Here is a 19,315-nt window from a genome sequence, read left to right on the forward strand (position 1 = left end):
GGCGGTCTTGTGGAAGTTTCCCTCGCTCTCAGTAGCAAATGAAGAACTCGTGGAATTTGGTGTGCAATGCTGGGCCTCCACTTTTCCATATCTCTGGTGGAATACCATCTTTTCCTGCAGTCTTTCCAGTCTTCAGCTGTTCTATGGCTTTTATAGCCTCTTGCAGTGTGGGTGCATGATCGAGTTCCATCTTTGGGGGCTGTTGTGGGATGCGATCAATAGCTGCCTCCTGGACTGTACGGCTGGTGCTGAAGAGGGTGTGGAAGTGCTCTGACCAGCGGTTCAGGATAGATTCCCTGTCAGTGAGTAGCTCTTGGTCATCTGCACTCCAGAGGGGGCTCAGCATTTGGAAGGAAGGATCATACACTGCTTTCAACACTTCATAGAATCCCTTGTAGTCACCAGTGTCAGCGTACAGCTGGGTTCTTTCTGCAAGCTTTGTCCACCTTTTATTTTGTATGTATCGGAGCCTGCACTGGAGAGACCTGCATGTAAGTCGGAAGGTTGCTTTCTTCTGTGGACAGGATAGTTGAGCGAGGTGGGCTTGGTACGCTGATCTCTTTTTGGCAAGCAGCTCTTGGATTTCTTGGTTGTTTTCATCAAAGCAGTCTTTGTTTTTCTTAGTGTTGAATCCTAGGATTTCTTCTGAGGTTTGCAGAATTGCAGCCTTGATGTGATTCCACATTTCCTCCGGAGGTAAATCTGGCGGAATATTAGGTTCTTCAAGTCTAGGCTGCAGGCTGTCTTGAAATTCTGCCTTGACGTCTGCACACAAAAGGTTCTTGATCTGGAGCTTCCTTCTCGGGGTACATCCTTGTTGTCTAGGACTAGGCTTGAAGCTGAAGTCGAGCTTGCATCGGACAAGACGATGATCTGCACTGGACATCACTCTGGTATGAAGGACGTCTTTTAAGTCCCTCTGGCGTACTTTGATGTAATCGATTAGGTGCCATTGTTTTGATCTAGGATGCACCCTGGTCGTTTTCAGGCTGTCTTTCTGCTGAAATATGGTGTTTGTGATGATGAGCTGTAATTCTTCGCAAAATTCAAGAAGCAGGCGCCCATTGTCGTTGCAGGCATTGAAAGTAAACAGTAGACAGTCGACAGTTCCTTCATGCCTGCGCAGTGGAGCTTTCAGGTGAAGTGCCCTACCCTTTAAACCTGGGGTTCATCTGCCATGGCTCAGAAAGTCAGGACGGTGACAGCGAGGTCAACAGGCCGTAGGTTTTTTATCGGAGTTTCCCTCTCCTAGGAAGATGGCCAACCATGGCTGAAGAGACCTGTCTTCCCTGCTACTTCGAACGATAGCTAGTCAGCCACAGCCGCTCCTACTAATGTATATGATGCACCCTGGTCCCGAACACTTGGCTGTTAATCTGCAGAGACCTTTTGCCTTAGCCGGTGAATTCCCTGTAGACACGCCTAGTGATACAGTGTTAACATCATACCCTCAACGTTGTTTGGCCCGCCAGCTGAAGCGATGTACCAGGGTATGCCGGGAATAATTCCTTCTTGGAGGCAGACGTGAGGGATTTGGGAGATGGATGAAGAGCAGTGCGTCCGTCCACTCGGAGAATTCAGCTGCCAGACAACAAAGGTACCAGCTCTATCCATGGCCCCCTATACCCCAAAATGACCTCACGAAAGCGAGGCTTCAAATAATGGTCTATAACCTCAATGAATGTTCCTCTCCACGGTAATCTCTAGTAAATGGCGAAAGATTAATACAATGTGAAGAGAAACCAGACCCCTATTTATCAGACCCCTTGTGTACTCCCTATCCGTAAACTTACGTTCCTCTTCTTGCGACACTTGTATTCTCATTGTTCCCACTATTAAAACGAAGTCCTATCGACAATATTCGTTTGCGTCAACATGTTTTTGTTTTGTAATTTCATGGTGATTTTTTTTGTAACCTTGTCGTTGTATATGTTTGTATGTGTTATCTAATATTCTGGAGGACTTAGAGTTTCTGAACATTATTATTATTGTTATTATTATTATTATTAGTAGTAGTAGTAGTAGTAGTAGTAGTAGTAGTAGCAGTAGTAGTAATTTTTGTTGATGCTGTTGATGATGATGATGTTGTTGATGTTATTATTATTATCATTATTAAAGGTAAATGTATATGTAAATCGATATGCGGAATTCTGCTGTTACGTGCATTCCGTGTGGAAGATTATATTTTTATATTTCCTTTTAGTCTTTTGTCTTTTTTAAGTAAAGTATATTTGAATTTATGCGTTTGCATTTACGACGGACCGTAATTAAGAATTACATTTTCAACAGGTATGTTGAAGCAATAATCGATTGCCAAAGCTCCAAACCAGAGAGATCTTTCTTTTCTTCAAAAAATGATTGTATAATCCACGCATTCATGTTGAATAGAGGTTAATATTAATTTATATTTTATACCATTTTGATAAGATTACACCATTTACAACTTGTGTAAATATTTTATTTACGCCATGGAATTAATAGACTCCCTTTTGAAAAGAAAAAAGAAACTTCGAAGTGTGACTGATATAAATCATTCATTCATGAACGTTTTTATTGATCCTCACATCACGGTTAGCAACGTAATCCATACCCTGACTAGAACTCAGTGTATCTCAATGCCAAATCTTCATGAGAGATATATAAGTAAGATACTTGAAGGGAGAAAAAAACTTCCAATCTGGCAATTTATACTTTCAAATGAATTATTGTTTAGGCCCTTTTCTAAAGCTCACTTTCGTGACAATAGCCCGTGCTTAAAGATTCAAACACACTGGCAAAAATAAACTAAACATTTCACTTCAGTTGAATTCGTATTGATCATTACGTGTTTTCATTTCCACATTGACATTTGTATGTTATAGAAAGTAGGGATGGACGGGTGGGGAAAATTGTACAGGGTACCTGATTTAGGTACGCGACTGGAAACTACCCGGACTAGTCGGAGTTTACCGGATCGGGTTTCACCATTCCGATTTCTTTCGATTTTATATTATCGTGTTCATGATACATTAGACGATGTCAATATTTTCTTGTCAGAGGCAGGAATAGTGAAAATGTTTCAATTTTAGATTTCAACAATTTGAAATCATTTATTCTTTAACAAAAATGTAATTCCTCAAAGTTGAAAATCCTCAAACCTTTCTCACAGGTAAGACATTAGATTCGGGACACAGTCTAGATTATATTCCTTTATTTTAATCCCTGGTGAATACTAACTATCTTGTGATTACGTGTCCTTAAGAGATAATTAGTTCAGTGTTAAATAAAGATAGTTTACCTTTGTCTAGCAAATTTGAATTAATCTGAGGTAAGTACGGCGATCACGATTTTGTAATTACTTCATAAAGGTCAAAGGTCATGCAAAACTCTACCTGTATAACTTATATCTAGAGTTGCCTTAAACTCGCGGGAATAAAAATTTTACTTATAAAATAGCTAAAAAAATCAGTTTTATCATTTAAAATAATGATAAACGCTTAAAATATGTTGCTTCTTGGTGCATCGATTGGACAGCTGACACGCGGAGAGGCAGCTGATTGGTTGTATGTTGGATTAGCTGACAGATTGGATGACAGCAAATTGGCAGTGTGTTTGGATAGCCGACAGATTGGTAAACAGTAGATTGGCAGTATGTTTGGACGGCTGACATTGGAAGACAACTCATTGGCTGTATGTTTGGATAGGTGGGAGGTGGGTAGACAGCTAATTGTTTGTAAGATGGAATAGCTGACAAATGGGTAAACAGCTGATTGTAGATTTTGATATCTGACAGATTGAGAAACAGTCGATTGTTTGTTTGTTTGTTTGATAGCTGGCAGCTGGGTAGACAGCTGATTGACTGTATGTTTGGATATCTGACAGATTGAGAAACAGACGATTGTTTGTATGTTTGATAGCTGGCAGGTGGGTAGACAGCTGATTGGTTGCATGCTTGATAGCTGGTAGGTGGGTAGACAGCTGATTGTTTGTATGTTTGATAGCTGGCAGGTGGGTATACAGCTGACTGGTTGTATGCTTGATAGCTGACCGATGAACATATAGATGATTGGCTGCATGTTTGCTGGCCGACAGAAGGGTAGATAACTGATTGGATGTATGTTGGAATAGCTGACAGATTGTATGACAGCTGATTGGCTGTATATTTGGTTAGCTGTCACGCGGGTATTCAGACGCATAAGGCACTAACAAATTTATATGAAAGAAAACCGAGTGATCGATTCATTACTAAATTCATTCATTGCATTTTTATTTCTTTCATTTATACATTTGTCAATTGATTTTTTAACTTATGAATTCATTAATTCGTTGTTTCACTATTACTTTTTTCAGTTTGGCATGTACTAAATGTATCTCTCGAACACGTTAAGAACACGTTCAACAAGCCAAGAGACACGTCCCCATTGACTATTTTGGTTGCTGTATTGTGCCATTAATAATCATGTCTAAAATATGTTTTCGTTTTCTCTCCACCGCTTTCTTCCTTTCGTTTTTTCTTTTTCTTACGCTCTTTGTACCTCAACTACGCCAGTCAATATCGATTTTCGTGTTGTTTTATACCTTTACGAGTCTGTATGTGAAAAAAGACCAGAAAGTAATACGATATTGCACTTGACATCTCAAATTTTATCTACCCAAACCCATATCTTGTTAGCATGTAATGAGAAGGCAACTTTACATTTTTAACTATATGCGATACATTGTGCCGTTTTGATTTGCATTGAGTGTTCATTACATGTAAGCCATTACCTCTAAAGCCTATTTCATGCCATATGTTGAATCGTTAGTATGACTAGTGCCGACACATCTTGAAAGTAAGCTGAATTACATTGTCTTCCCTTGTCGGCATGTTAGCTTGCAAGGGGTAGTTTTTATACACAAATAGAATGCAGTATCGACCTGATGGGAATATAATTAAATATTAAAATTCATTTTAAAAGTTTTAGTACAAAAGTTAGGTCAATCAGGTCCGTATTTGTCGATAGCTATAATAAATTGTAACATAACAATATTGTTCATTTGCTATGACAAATCAACTGAAGGTCGTGTAGAAAAAAGGGTAAGCACCCCGTCCCCAAATACATCCAAGCATTTGTGATGTCTACTACTAGCTCTGCTTCAATGGCTGCCATTGGTAATTTACTGTCTCGATCAGACGTGACCAACCTAGTCACGTGAAGGAATATGTTGCTTATTATTTTTTTCTCTCACTTGCTCTGCGCCGTTTAAAAGCTGTGCTTACGTTCTGCATGAACAGTCGGCATCTTTGATGGGCCAATTCTTAGAGGGAGGCCGTATGCTCGACACTGTGAAGTATCGATGAGGCGTGTAAATGTCTCACAACCAGATTCTTAGAGGGAGGCCGTATGCTCGACACTGTGAAGTATCGATGAGGCGTGTAAACGTCTCACAACCAGATTCCTAGAGGGAGGCCGTATGCTCGACACTGTGAAGTATCGATGAGGCGTGTAAATGTCTCACAACCAGAGCCGGATTAAAGGCAAAGCAAATTGAGCAGTTACTCTTATCTTATTAGATCCACCTTTCACGCAACGCAAGCTCACAGCGGACCACCCTGGTGGCCGAGTGGTTAGAGCGTCCGCCTCGGATGCGGGAGGTCGCGGGTTCGAACCCCGGCCGAGTTATACCAAAGACTTATAAAAATGGTACTTACATCTGCCTTGCTTGGCGCTCAGTATTAAGAGGTTAGTGTTAGGACTAATCGGCCTGGTGTCAGGATCATGTGACTGGGTGGGACATCATGATACATATATGCGGCATGATGCCCCAGTGATTCACTATAAACTGCTAAACTGCTGACATCGTAACGATATAACTGAAAAATTGTTAAAGCTTTGTTAAAAATCCAAATCACACACACACACACACACACACACACACACACACACGCTCATAACACCTAATTCGCAATTATATCCATACCTTTAATTATTAAACAATACTTGCTGAAAAAGACCCACGATAGCCTTAAGTTACGAAATCTGACAGGGGCCAATATACGAAACTATCTCCTGCTAATTCAATAAGGCGAAATAATACTTCAGTGGTAAAGGAAATCGGGTTGTTATTGTTTTGTTGTTTTGTTGTTTGTTACTTGTTTTTAAAAATAGAACAACTTCCTCGTTTACCTGTCCGTATACCGGTGGACTGAAAGGTTAAATAAAGACTTCTTTATGTACTCAGATAATATTTCTCATCTCACCTGAGACGTATATGTATATGTAAATATACATCTACTTTAAAAAATAAACAAGTTTAATTTGTTTTAATAAACTGGTATTTTTAAATGGAACAAATATCGCTGATATGTTAATAGTTCATACCCAGTTTTTGTTTACTAAATTCTTTGTAATCACATTCAGTGCCCTCTCAAAGAGCTTTTATAGCACACCTGGACTTCGTCACTCTCTTTTCATCCTGTCTCAGGTGAGATCTTTAAATCTGAGTCGTTACATTATTATATTAATAGTATACTATAAACTTTCTTTACCTAAACAACTTGGAAATGAACACCGATAGCTGATAATATAGACTGATCCCGACTGTGCCATTTAAATGTCTGTCTTTGATAGCCGTATGCCATAAATTTTCACCACACTCCTTGAGTGAAAGATGTACACACCACCAGTTATAGATAATATAGGTATTATAAAGTGACGGCTTTTATTATGAATCGATTAGTATAATATGATATAAGCAAGTGTCCGTAATGAATAATTTATACACTAAACGAAAACAAGATGTGTTCCAGGTGGCAAAAACAGCTGATTGTCATCACTAGAGTCAATGTAAGCGATTGGAAAATCTCTTCATTTCATATTTTCGCAGATATGTGGTTTTTGTTTAGCGTTTAGGGGATCTGGTGATCTTCATTCGGCTGAAGTTAAGGTATGAACACGTTTCTCGTCACCTACTCACTCAAAACAACAATTAAATGGTTTTCAAAATTGTTCTGATCAAAATGTTGAATGCACTCCACCCCACCCTCCACCCCAAATTAGAGAACTACGAGGTGCCACATACAGCTATTTATCTGATGTAGATTATTAACTTGACAAACACCGCTATAACATCACGATAATTTACAGAGTCAATAATTTGTGACGATTAGTACAGGATGGCTAAATTGTGCATGTATCAAAGATAGTAAACAAGCTTGTACATATAAAACGTTTCTCCTTTCCTAGTGAAGTTTATAACCCCCTGTTTTCATAAGTCATTGTAATGACTTCCTAATGCTAAGTCATGTCCAGAAACAAACAAATACGCTACAAAACCACCCGTACATTCGTCTTAGTTACCAGAAGGTCGTTAACAATGAATTTTGTTCATTGACAAGCTAGTTTAAATCTGAAATTGACAGACTTGCTTCAATCTGGCATCGACAGGCTTGCTTCAATCTGACATCGACGGGCTTGCTTAAATCTGACATCGACGTGCTTACTTAAATCAGGCATCGACGTGCTTGCTTCATTCTGACATCGACAGGCTTGCTTTAATCTGACATTGAAGGGCTTGCTTCAATCTGACATTTTAATACAAAAATAGTCCTTTGATAATCTTCAAACTTGGTTGTGATATTACAGGATTCTTGCATCATAAATTCAGAAGGAATATTCTGAGACAAAAGAAACGGTCTTTTTTATTCTTCACAATTATCAGGTATAACAGTTATTTTCTACAAGTCCGTTCCGAACATTACCTCTGCAGAATCGATGTTTTAATTACAGTGGTACCTCATTGATTGCCTCCTTGTTACCTCGTTGTTTGCCTCCTTGTTACCTCATTATTTGTGCTTCTAAATCCTAGTTTTGTAAATATGAAAAACTTACTACAAACCCAATTTTTGGATTAACTTATAATTTCAATATTTTTTTAAATTTGTATTAAAATGACACCTTGATAAACGTTATTAGTAAAATTAGTCAATAGTACAGTAGATGTATCATGACCTTGAAAGTAGTATTTTCTAATATAAAAAAAACCTTCATACGCTGAAAGTTTTTTCAGCACTGAAATGAATCTATTTTTCCAATTAATTTCTAATTTTTCATGTGTCGGTGGTTCTTTCAGGGGTTTTCCCGGGTTCTTCCTCCACCATTTATACTAGCCGCCATGTATAGCCTATAATGTGCTGAAAAATGGCCTTAAACTGTATAACAACTACAACATTAAGATTCCAATGAGGTGCGTGTTAGAGAGCATGCCTTTTATTCTGATCACGTGAACAAAAGTCTCACAGATCAAAATATATCTTGGCATTAATCTGACCACTTCAAGAAAATAATCAAAAATATAGAAAAATAAATTCAACATCTAGTCGAGTTTTTAATAGTTGAAAACAACAACGGCCAAAACAAATTTTATTTTCTGTTTAAGTATTTTTCTAACTTATAATTTGCTTTTTGATTTTATCAGGAATACTGGTTTTATTTCATTTCGCAAGTTGTCGCTTATCAGCGGAAAATATTTATGTTCATTTCTAAAAAAAAGGTGTATATTTTCGTGAGTCTAATACGAAATCATTCGTTCCTAAATAACGTTTTCAATATAAACCTCAATTATATTAACAATTTGTCCCGGAATAAAGTCGTCAAGGGGCATTTCAACTACCACCGAGAGTTAGAGGTTGATCGAGCAAGTTACTATTTGAATAGTGGACAATGAACTGGACATTTCCAGGTTTGCAACCCAAGGTGTGTGGGCCATAACCGCTATACAGCCACTATTAAAATATTTGCCCCAGACCGTGACATCATCTATGATTTTAATATCACAATGGGTCCAGGCCAAAGTTATAGAATCTGTGAACTTTTGACTCCCTTTTCAAGGGTTTTACCTAATACACAACTATTACAGGTGACCATCCCATTATCGCTATGAAAATGATTTTAAAAAGAGCCCATTCTTTCGATGGCATTTGAGTAATTTGAGAGCACTTATCAAACACCCGCAGTGTATTTTATTAGTCATTGGAAGGTTAGGTATAGTAAATATCACACTAGTATCTAACTGATTCCAAACGTGATAGCATTACTGAATTTCAATCCCTTTTTCACATTCTAAAATTTTGACCATAGAAAGAAAAGACAATCTACCCAGTTGCGTAGCAACAATTTAATATATAATTAGATATAATTATCATATAGCAGTTATAAAAGGCAGCATGTTTTAGGTACAGACATGAGAACAAAGCGTTTCCCTGTTTATCGTATGTGTGCATTTTATCATATGTATGACTAAATTAAAATATATTTAATTTCATGCCGCATTTTAAATGTTCAATGAAAATTAGTATTGTATGGGACACTCTCTGAAGATATTGTAAACCATCAATGTCAATTATTCGTATATATCCGTCTGTATATATATATATATATATATATATATATATATATATATATATATATATATATATATATATATATATATATAAACTTTTCTATTTGTCACTCTATGATGGGAAACTACTCTCAACCGCACTTTCATTTGATATCCTAGATTAATAAAATATCTTTTTCTTCTTATCACCATCGTCAAATTCACAAAACCTGGTTATCATTGTCTCCAGTGTCATCATCGTCGTATTACTAAAATACATGTAATAATAACAATAGCAGTAATAATCATCATCATTATCATCACAGACGTCGTTGTCTTGGTTATCAACCAAATTTTTTTTACCAACGTGGGTATCCTGAAGACGTCTTTAGACTTTACCAAAACTTGTTATTGACATTTTAGCGAGTAATCTTGTACACGAAACTGACAGATGATAATAGTGTTAATAGTTTCCACTTGATCACCCCTCTATGTGGTACATGAGGTTTGGTACGCTATATAAAAAAAAAAATTGCCCACTTTGTCCTGAATCACGTATAAAATCATAAACGTCACGCTTGTTACACGGTAAGGACTCTACTAGAAAGCGTATAAAATTGGTCCATACCAGTATTGTGATATAAAAAAATAATAAAAAAACAACTATTAAACCGTAGACTGAATAGTGTCATTTTCAATCTGTATATCTTTTCCGGTAGACAAAGTGATTAAATCAACCAATGATAATTCAGTTTAGTACTTTAGCACGTGCATTTCCTGTCAAGGCTGCCCAAATAATATTAGGTAAGAAAGACCAAGGTAAAATTAGACTGGTACACAATGTGCAATGTTACCCAATGTATGGCATTGAACATCAATTATTTATGATGACCAGTCTGCTGCACACGAGATTTTTATTTTGACTATTAACCTCGAATAACAATGCAGCCGAAAAGTGACCTTGCAAGTAATTGTTCTATATACTAACGTAAGCTATAGATTCCTATCCAGTGTGTGTAATCACTGCGGACCCAGAAATGTTGTTGTTGTTGTTGGGTTTAACGCCATTTTCAGCACACGATAGGCTATGCATGGCGGCCAGTATAAATGGTGGAGGAAGAACCCGGGAAAACCCCGGGAATAACCACCGACCCACGAGAAGCTACTGGCAAGCTTTCTCACATACCCACATTGGCCGAATCCTAGACTCGAACCCACGCAGACAGAGGTGCGATGGCAGTGATCCGTAACGGATAGCGCTTTAGACCACTTGGCCACTCGGGGCCCCCCGGACCCAGAAATAGTGAACAAGGTGTATGGGTGGAGGACAAGATTGGGGACCCAGAAATTGTGAAAAGGTGTAGGGGTGGAGGACAAGATTAGGGACCCAGAAATAGTAGACAGGGTGTACGGGTGGAGGACAAGATTACAAGATTGGGGACCCAGAAATGGTCGACAGGGTTTCGGGGTGGAGGACAAAATAATAGTTTACAATGTTTATGGGTGGAAGTCAATATTTGGGGACAAAGAAATAGTGGACAATGTTTATGAATGGAGGACAAGATTATGATTTCTGCTAAGAGGTAATACAAGAGGTAATGCAAGAGTATCAATTTTAAAATGAGAGCAGCTCCTCATTTAACCTTGGAGGTGGAGGGGGTCCTCATTTTCTACGCTTGAGGAGTATATACATATATTTTGATACCATTGAAATTGAGATGGGATACTATCGAATGTGTGTGTGTGTGTGTGTGTGAGAGAGAGAGAGAGAGAGAGATTTTGGATTTTTACCGTAGCTTTAACATTTTTTTCAGCCATATCGCTACGATGTCTGCAGTGTGACAGTTTATAGTGATGTCTAGCACTGGGGCATCATGCCACAGACATGTAGCATGACGTCGCATACAGTCATATTATCCTGACACCAGGCCAACCAGTCCTAACACTAACCTCTTAATGATGTGCGCCAACAGAGACAGCTGTAATAAACATTTTTATAAGTCTTTGGTATGACTCGACCAGGGATCGAACCCACGACCTCCCGCATCCGAGGCGGACGCTCTAACCACAAGACCACTGGAGCGGTCTCTATCGAATTTGATATGTGATATTATTGAATTTGAGATAGGATACTACTGAATTGGAGATGAGATACTAGTGAATTTGAGATAGGATACTAGTGAATTTGAGATGAGATACGAGTGAATTTGGATTAAGCACAGAACATTTGAGTATTGTGAAATATGAAAGCATTGATTTTAAAATATACCGTTAAGATTTATTTAGGTGAAATATTGGCATTGTGTAGGCCTTTACTGCATATTTAGTCAAGGCCTTGAACGTTTGCATCCAGAACACTTGTTATTAATGAATCGTTTGATTCGTAACTATCTAATTCAATGCAGGTGTTTGAAAAACGTTTGTCCATGTTAATCTATGAAACACAACCCTGTCGTTAAGGTTAGTTTTGCTAAATATTGGTACTGATTTATATTCTATTTGACACAAAGCAATACCAATACAGAAATTTTTCCTTCGTGTACATAATGTAAATGCAATAATGGCATGTCGGTTTCAATACTTCTCATAACGGTATGGTTTACAAGAAGAAAAAAATCGATTCCGGTATCTTTTAATTTCTCGATTTTAAATACAGTAACGTACTTACTAAGACTGTTTATACATAAGTATTTAATAACCACATATCATTTACTAATAACCACTATAATGTACTAATAACCACGTATCATGTACTAATAACCATGTATTGTTTACTAATAACCAAGTATCATTTACTAATGACCACTATAGTGTACTAATAAACACGTATCATGTACTAATAACTAGGTATCATTTACTCATAACCACGTACCATTTACTAAAAACCACGTATCATTTACTAATAAGCACGTATCATTTACTAATAACCACGTACCATTTACTGATAACAACTATAATGTACTAATAACCACGTATCATGTACTAATAATCATGTATGGTTTACTAATAACCACGTATCATTTGCTAATAACCACGTGCAATTTACTAATAACCACGTATCATTTACTAATAACCACTATAATGTAATAATAACCACCTATCATGTATTAATTACCTTGTATCATTTACTAGTAACTACGTGCCATGTACGAATAACCACGTATCATTTACTAATAACCACGTATAATTTATTAATAACCATGTGCCATTTACTAATAGCCACTATAATGTACTAATAACCACGTATCATGTACTAATAACCATGTATGGGTTACTAATAACCACGTAACATTTGCTAATAACCACGTATATTTTACTAATAACCACGTATCATTTACTAATAACCACTATCATGTAATAATAACCACCTATCATGTATTAATTACCTTGTATCATTTACTAATAACCACGTATCATGCACTAATAACCATGTATCATGTACTAATAACCACGTATCATTTACTAATAACCACATGAACTTTACTAAAAATCATGTATCGTTTACTAATAACCATGTATCGTTTAATAATAACCATGTATCATTTACTAAAAACGACTATAATGTAATAATAACCTACTAATAACCAAATATAATTTACAAATAACCAACCATAATTTACTAATAACCACGCATCATTTACTAATAATCACTATAATGTATTAATAACCACGTATCATTTACTAGTAACCATGTATCATTTACTAAAAACCACGTATCATTTACTAACGTGTTTTATAAGATTTCTAGTCTCCATGTATAGGACTTCGAAATTTGCGCAAAGTTTAGCGATTTTATAATATCAACTCTTTCAATGTATTATTATGCTTCTTTTTGCAAAACCCAATGTAAATAATATACGAGAGGGAATGAATTAATCATTTTTCAAGTAAAACAAAACCTGAAATTTTCCGTATCTGATCTTCATTGATCAATTTAATATCATCAAATTTTCATAGGATCTTTATTTTATTTTTCCAATATAAAATTGCATGCGGACAAAAACGCGACATCTGTTTTTGGCACTTTTTCTTCATTCTGTTCTAGATCTGAACCATGAAATTATATTTTTTATGATATAATTTGTGTGGTGAGTCATAGTTCATATTTTTACATGCTTTAATAAATGTCTAATTAATGTTCTTGCTATCTGTTTTTGTATATATAATAGTTGTGTCCCATTTCTGAATTATTTTTATTTTACAGATGTTTGTATGTACTGATTCACAATTTGTATTTTAAATACAACAAACAAACAAAAAAGCACGTAGTCTGCAGTCACTAAAATGCCAACATTCTTTTTTTTTTTTTTTTTTTTTTTTTGGTGTTTTACGACACAGCGCCACAATCAGGTCATTTAGCGTTGATCCAACTGGAGGAAAGTGCCTTTACCAAGGACATGCCATAGTAGCCCATCCGGTCTGATCGGACGATCGACATGCATCCGTCGGGTAGTGAATCCGGCACGCTAATCACTAAGCCACTATGGCGCATTGTTACGAAGATAGAAATCAATGGAGACCTCACAGGAATTCATGAGTATCCGCAGGAATTTTTCCAGGGGTAGGGTAAAGCCATTTTACCGGGTAGGGTGTGTCGCAAAGTCGTATCAAATGATTTCGCTTAAATTTACATACGTGCATACATACATACATACATACATACATACATACATACATACATACATACATACATACATACATACATACATACACACACACTTACTGGCTGTTTAAAAATCGGCGGAGAGGAACGAGGGGGGTTCTGGATGCCATGAAGGTCATATAAATAGAATGATATATGCTTGAATACTTTATGTAAACAGCCATAAATGTTTTGTTTTGTTGGTTGACCATCGGGGCTCTATGAAGGCAATCATGCGCTACTCTTCGCTGATGGGTCTTTATGTGGCTGATGAGTCAGATGCTAGATGCGCATATCCTGGAGCAGTGTGTGCACTGGAGAAATAGGTTGGTTCTTGACGTTGAGGCTTTCCTGCGTTCCCTGCCGTCGGCGACTCTTTCGTTCTGCGGAAATCCTCGAAGGTTTTGCACCCATTACGAACAGCTGCACGCCAGCCAGATCTATCCTTGGCGCAGGACTCGAGGTCTGTCACAGATATCGAGCAGAATGTCAGGCTGTCCTTGATGGAGTCTTTGAATCTTTTCTTCGGGCGACCAATTTTTCTGTGTCCTCTAAATAGAGCTCCATACGAAATCTGACGTTGCATTCGAGACTCCTCCATATGGATAACATGACCCGTCCACCGGAATTGGGCTTTCATGACCATCGCTTCGATACTGGTTAAGCCAGCAATTCTACGTTCGTCACTCTGTCTTGCCATCTGACGCCCATAATCCAGCACTGGGCTCTCGTGTGAAAGTGCTCAAGCTGCTTGATGTGCTTCTTGCATGTTGTCCAGGTCTCACATTCATATAGCTAGCACAACTGCTTTATACACCTTTATCTTGGTGAACAGTTTGATAATCCTGTGGCTCAGACGTCCTAGTGATTGACTGACACCGCTGATACGTGCCGTTATATCTTCGTCTAACGATCGGTCTGAAGATATGATGCTTCCCAGGTATTTAAAATGATCGACAGTTTGCAGCTGTGCGTCTTTGATAGACACAATCGCGGGGGGGGGGGGGCGAACTACGGTGCCTGGGACAGGTTGGTGAGGTACCTCTGTCTTGCTCAGATTGATAGTGAGTCCGAAGAGTCTCGAGACTTCCGCGAAGCGAGTAACGATGATCTGGAGATCTGCTTCCGTGTGTGCCATGAGAGCACAGTCATCCGCGAAAAGTCTTCACGAATAAGTTTTTCCATTATGCTGGACCAGGCATTCAGTCGGCGAAGGTCGTCGAGAGAGCCATCCAGTCTGTACTTTATGAACACACCTTTCTGGAGATCACGTGTAGCATGGTTCAGGACACATGTAAAGAATAGGTTGAATAATACTGGAGCGAAAACGCAACCCTGCTTCATGCCATTAGAAACGTTGAATGGCACAGAGACATCCCCGTAGTAGAGAGGATAAGTCCCGTCATTCCGTCGTGGAAAAGACGGATGATCTTAATGCAATTTCTATGGCAACTGAGTCATATTAAGATGACCCATAGTGCATCTATGTTGACCGTATCGAAGGCATTTGTGAGGTCTATGAGGATACCGTAGAAGTTCAAGTTTTGTTCAATGCACTTTTCCTGTATCTGTCTCACTGTGAAGATAATGTCGATCGTACTCCGAGCTGTTCTTAATCCACACTGGGCCTCCGGCAGAATGGCTTCAGAGACATTACCGACCAGACGGTTGAGAAGGACGCGCTCCATAATTTTTCATGCAATCGACAGGAGTGATATGCCTCGATTGTTGCCGCAGTCAGCTTTGTTCCCTTTGTTTTTGTATAAGGTGACAATCATTGCGTCTTTGAACTCTTGAGACATGGACTCCTCCTCCCAAATGTTGATTAGGATACTGTGCAGTACCTCAAGTGTCTTAGGGCCAGCTGCTTTGATGTGTTCAACATGAGTTCCATCCGCGCCTGGTGCCTCGCCAGAGCTGATCATGTTGATGGATCGCTCGACATCTTCCGTGGTAGGGAGGAAGTCCAGGTCCGAGATAGTTGGCTTCGGGACAATTGCGTCTAATGCTGAAGAGTCTACGGTGGAGGGCGTGTTCAATAGGTTGGAGAAGTGTTCCTTCCACCTTTGCTACTCTCTTTGTCCTTGATCAGAGTGGTCCCGTCAGAAGAGATTAGCGGGGTACTGCAGGCTTTCGACTGTCCATATACATCTTTCAGGAACCTGAACAACTCTTTTGAGCTGCTAGTGTCTGCGTAATCCTGGACTTCATCTCTTTTGTGGCCCCATCAGCTATTTTGCATAATGCGGAGTTCTCTCAGGGCTTTGCTATGCAGGTATTTGAAGCGATCACGAATTGAGACTGAGTCAATGTCGTTCAGCCATTCTATATAGGCCTCTCGCTTTTGTTCAGTAGGATGCTTACCACTTCGTTATCTTCGTCAAACCAGTCTCGGTGGACTTTTTTGGGTCCTAGAATGACCTTCGCAGACTGACTCAACATGTCCTTGAGCTGGTTCCACTTTGAGGTTAGTCCACCAGTCAGAGGTCCGTGCGTAGGTTTTAAATGTGAGCTTGATATTGCTCTCTCTCACCTGCGGATGGTTCAGCCTTGCAGTGTTGAACTTGATTTGGGTAAGCTTGTTCTTTTTGCGCTGTGGCAGGCCAGTGTTGAGATCAGGGATAGCCCTGACTAATCGGTGGTCCGTCCAGCACTCGGCTCCCCTCAAGACTCTCGTTGTCCGCATATCGCGGATATCTCTGTTACGGGCGATTAAATATAGTCGATCAGATGCCATTGTTTGGACCTGGGATACATCCAAGTCGCTTTATACTTGTTCTTCTGACGGAAGAGTGTGTTCGAGATAGTCAGATTATTCTCTGCACACATCGACAGTAGAAGCAGTCCATTCGTGTTCATTTTTTCGATTTCATGCTGTGCCAGTACTCAATTTCAGCATTCGTAGTCGTGTCCCACTCAGGCGTTAAAATCGCCAGGTACGAAGAGTTTGTCGCAAGCTGGGGTAGCTATTACGAAGGCATCGAGACTTTCGTAGAAGGCCTCCTTGTCTTGTTCGCTGCTGGTCAACGTGGGGGCATACGAACTGATGATGGTGATATACCGTGATTTAGAGAAGGGGACGCGGAGTTGCATCAAGCGTTCGTTCAAGGAACCGCTGCGAATTGACTCAAAAGTGCAGTACGAATAGCGAAACCGACTCCGTGGATTCTGTGTTCATCTTCTGTTTTCCCCTTCCAGAAGAAGGTGTAGCCACCCATCGGGTTCGCAGACAGATCCTACATCGGCTAAACATGTCTCGCTAAGAGCGGCAATCTCAGTCTTGTATCGTCCCAGTTCTCTGGCTATGAGGGCTGTTCTTCTCTGAGGTATGGGTGTATCTTTGTCCATGAGTGTGCGTACGTTCCATGTACAAAGAATGAGTTTGGTTTTTTTATGCTTAAGGTGTCGACCGTATTACGGGTCAACTGCCAACCGCGGCTAGCCGTCCAGTTACTTAATAGTGGAGTTAATTGTTAGGACACCTTTTCTAGCATCTTCCCTTACTAGGGTTAGCAGTACTGACTAAACAGGGCTGCTCAGTCGCCTGGGATGCTGCCGGACTTCTTTACTCTCCTGGTTCAAAGAAAAACGACCACTTGTCCACAGACCGCCTCCGTGTAGGTTTGGAACTACGACTGCCAGCAGTAACCTCTACCTGTCGCTTCGTCCCTCCCTCATCGCCGTTGGACTTGGAAGATGCGCCGAGTAGAAAGAAAGAGGACGCAGGGGTTTGCGTGAAGAGCGTTACACAAGAAAAACCTGCGCGTGTATGAGATTATGGTGAAGAAGCTGTTTTGCTGGGACTAGCTAAAAACACACAAATACAGACTAGCTAAAGAAAACAGCCACAAATACAGACCAGCTAAAAACAAAAGATCATATATTTTATTTGATTCTAAATATTGTCCTTAGGGACAAGTTTTATTTTTAAGGATGTGGAAATCTAAGTGTCAAATAAAAACTGCGAAGCATTTACATTATGGAGTTATCATATCACACAATCTCAAATATGTGCATGGAATTTGAGGAGATTCAAGATTTCTACATACACAATTTCTTTTCACATCTACAGTAGCAGCACAAAGTATTATGAATAACTGAACGAACTTGTCTAAAAGTCTTAGTAAAGACAAGATGATCATAATGCCTGGAAAAATCAACTGGCGTTGTAATGAAGGCAGTTAGTGATCAAAATTATATTTTATGGAAATTTAAAGATGGCGGATGGCGGTAGGCGAGGTTTGACACTTGAGTCATTTAGCACCTAAATTAGTTCTGGACAATTATTGGCGCTAAGCGTGGGTGTTGGTGGTGGTGGTGGTGGTGGGTGTATACTATTGGAAATAAACTGTATAAATCACTAAAACTGTATAAATCACTATACAATTTTAAACTGCATTAATTTTAAACAGTGACATTGCAATGTTTTATTCTTGCATATAGTAATCTATTAAATTTCCATGACGGCAGCAATGACTTGATCACTTATATCGTTATCTATTAAATTTCCATTATGACAGAGCAATGGATTGACGACTTTTATATTTATCTGTTAAAAAATGTCCATGATATTTAAATCACAGTTAATCAGTTCCAATATTGTATGCAATTTAGATGCCTAAAATGAGAAGAAGAAAAAATGTCCATTATATCCTTAGGATTTTTCAGGAATCTGTAAACAAAGATTTTTTCCAGGTTTTTCATAATTCTGTAAACAAAAACCTGATTAGGTCATATTAGGATTTTTATCATGCAGACGAATAGGCACGGGTTGTATCTTTTTTTATATTTCACGATATTTTGTAACCAGCGTCATGCAGAAGAATAGGCATCGGCAGTAGATTTTTAGCATTTCATAATTGTACTACCAACAGTAATGAATCATAAGCTGAATCCTTATCACTGTGAAGAATGGTAATTATTCCAAGAAAATTGCTCAGCCTTGCAAATTTTGCACAAGGAGCAAATTTTAACGCAGAATATTAGATGCAGTTATAAAGAGTTTACATTGATAAAATGCTAACAAAATATTAGAATATAATAAATATTACATTTAGAATGTAATAAACATCAGATTTAGAATGTAATAAACATCAGATTTAGAATGTAATAAATATCCTATTTAGACTGTAATCAATATCCTATTTCGAATGTAATAACTCATTTAGACTGCAATAAACATCACATTATAATTTTCTTTTGCCACGTTGTAAACTTTTAAATGGATGCTAAGATACGCTCATTAAAAAAAAGTTTCCGATATCTCATTGTTTATTTGATCCAAGTCAGTCACAAGACTGGCGTATAATATGTGGTAATAAATCTGTGTATTCG

The 19,315-nt window shown here is 38.5% G+C and overlaps 1 non-coding gene across 1 annotated transcript; it reads right to left on the reverse strand.

The window, feature by feature from the left end:
* Positions 1–1,635: 1,635 nt before the first annotated feature.
* Positions 1,636–1,751, reverse strand: LOC149779810 (U5 spliceosomal RNA). The gene has a single exon (XR_016415247.1). It is a non-coding gene; the product is annotated as a U5 spliceosomal RNA (small nuclear RNA).
* Positions 1,752–19,315: the final 17,564 nt, after the last annotated feature.

Source organism: Sinohyriopsis cumingii, chromosome 16 (assembly GCF_028554795.1).
Source record: "Sinohyriopsis cumingii isolate HCF-2022 chromosome 16, ASM2855479v2, whole genome shotgun sequence".
In the NCBI taxonomy this organism is placed as follows: Eukaryota; Metazoa; Mollusca; class Bivalvia; order Unionida; family Unionidae; genus Sinohyriopsis; species Sinohyriopsis cumingii.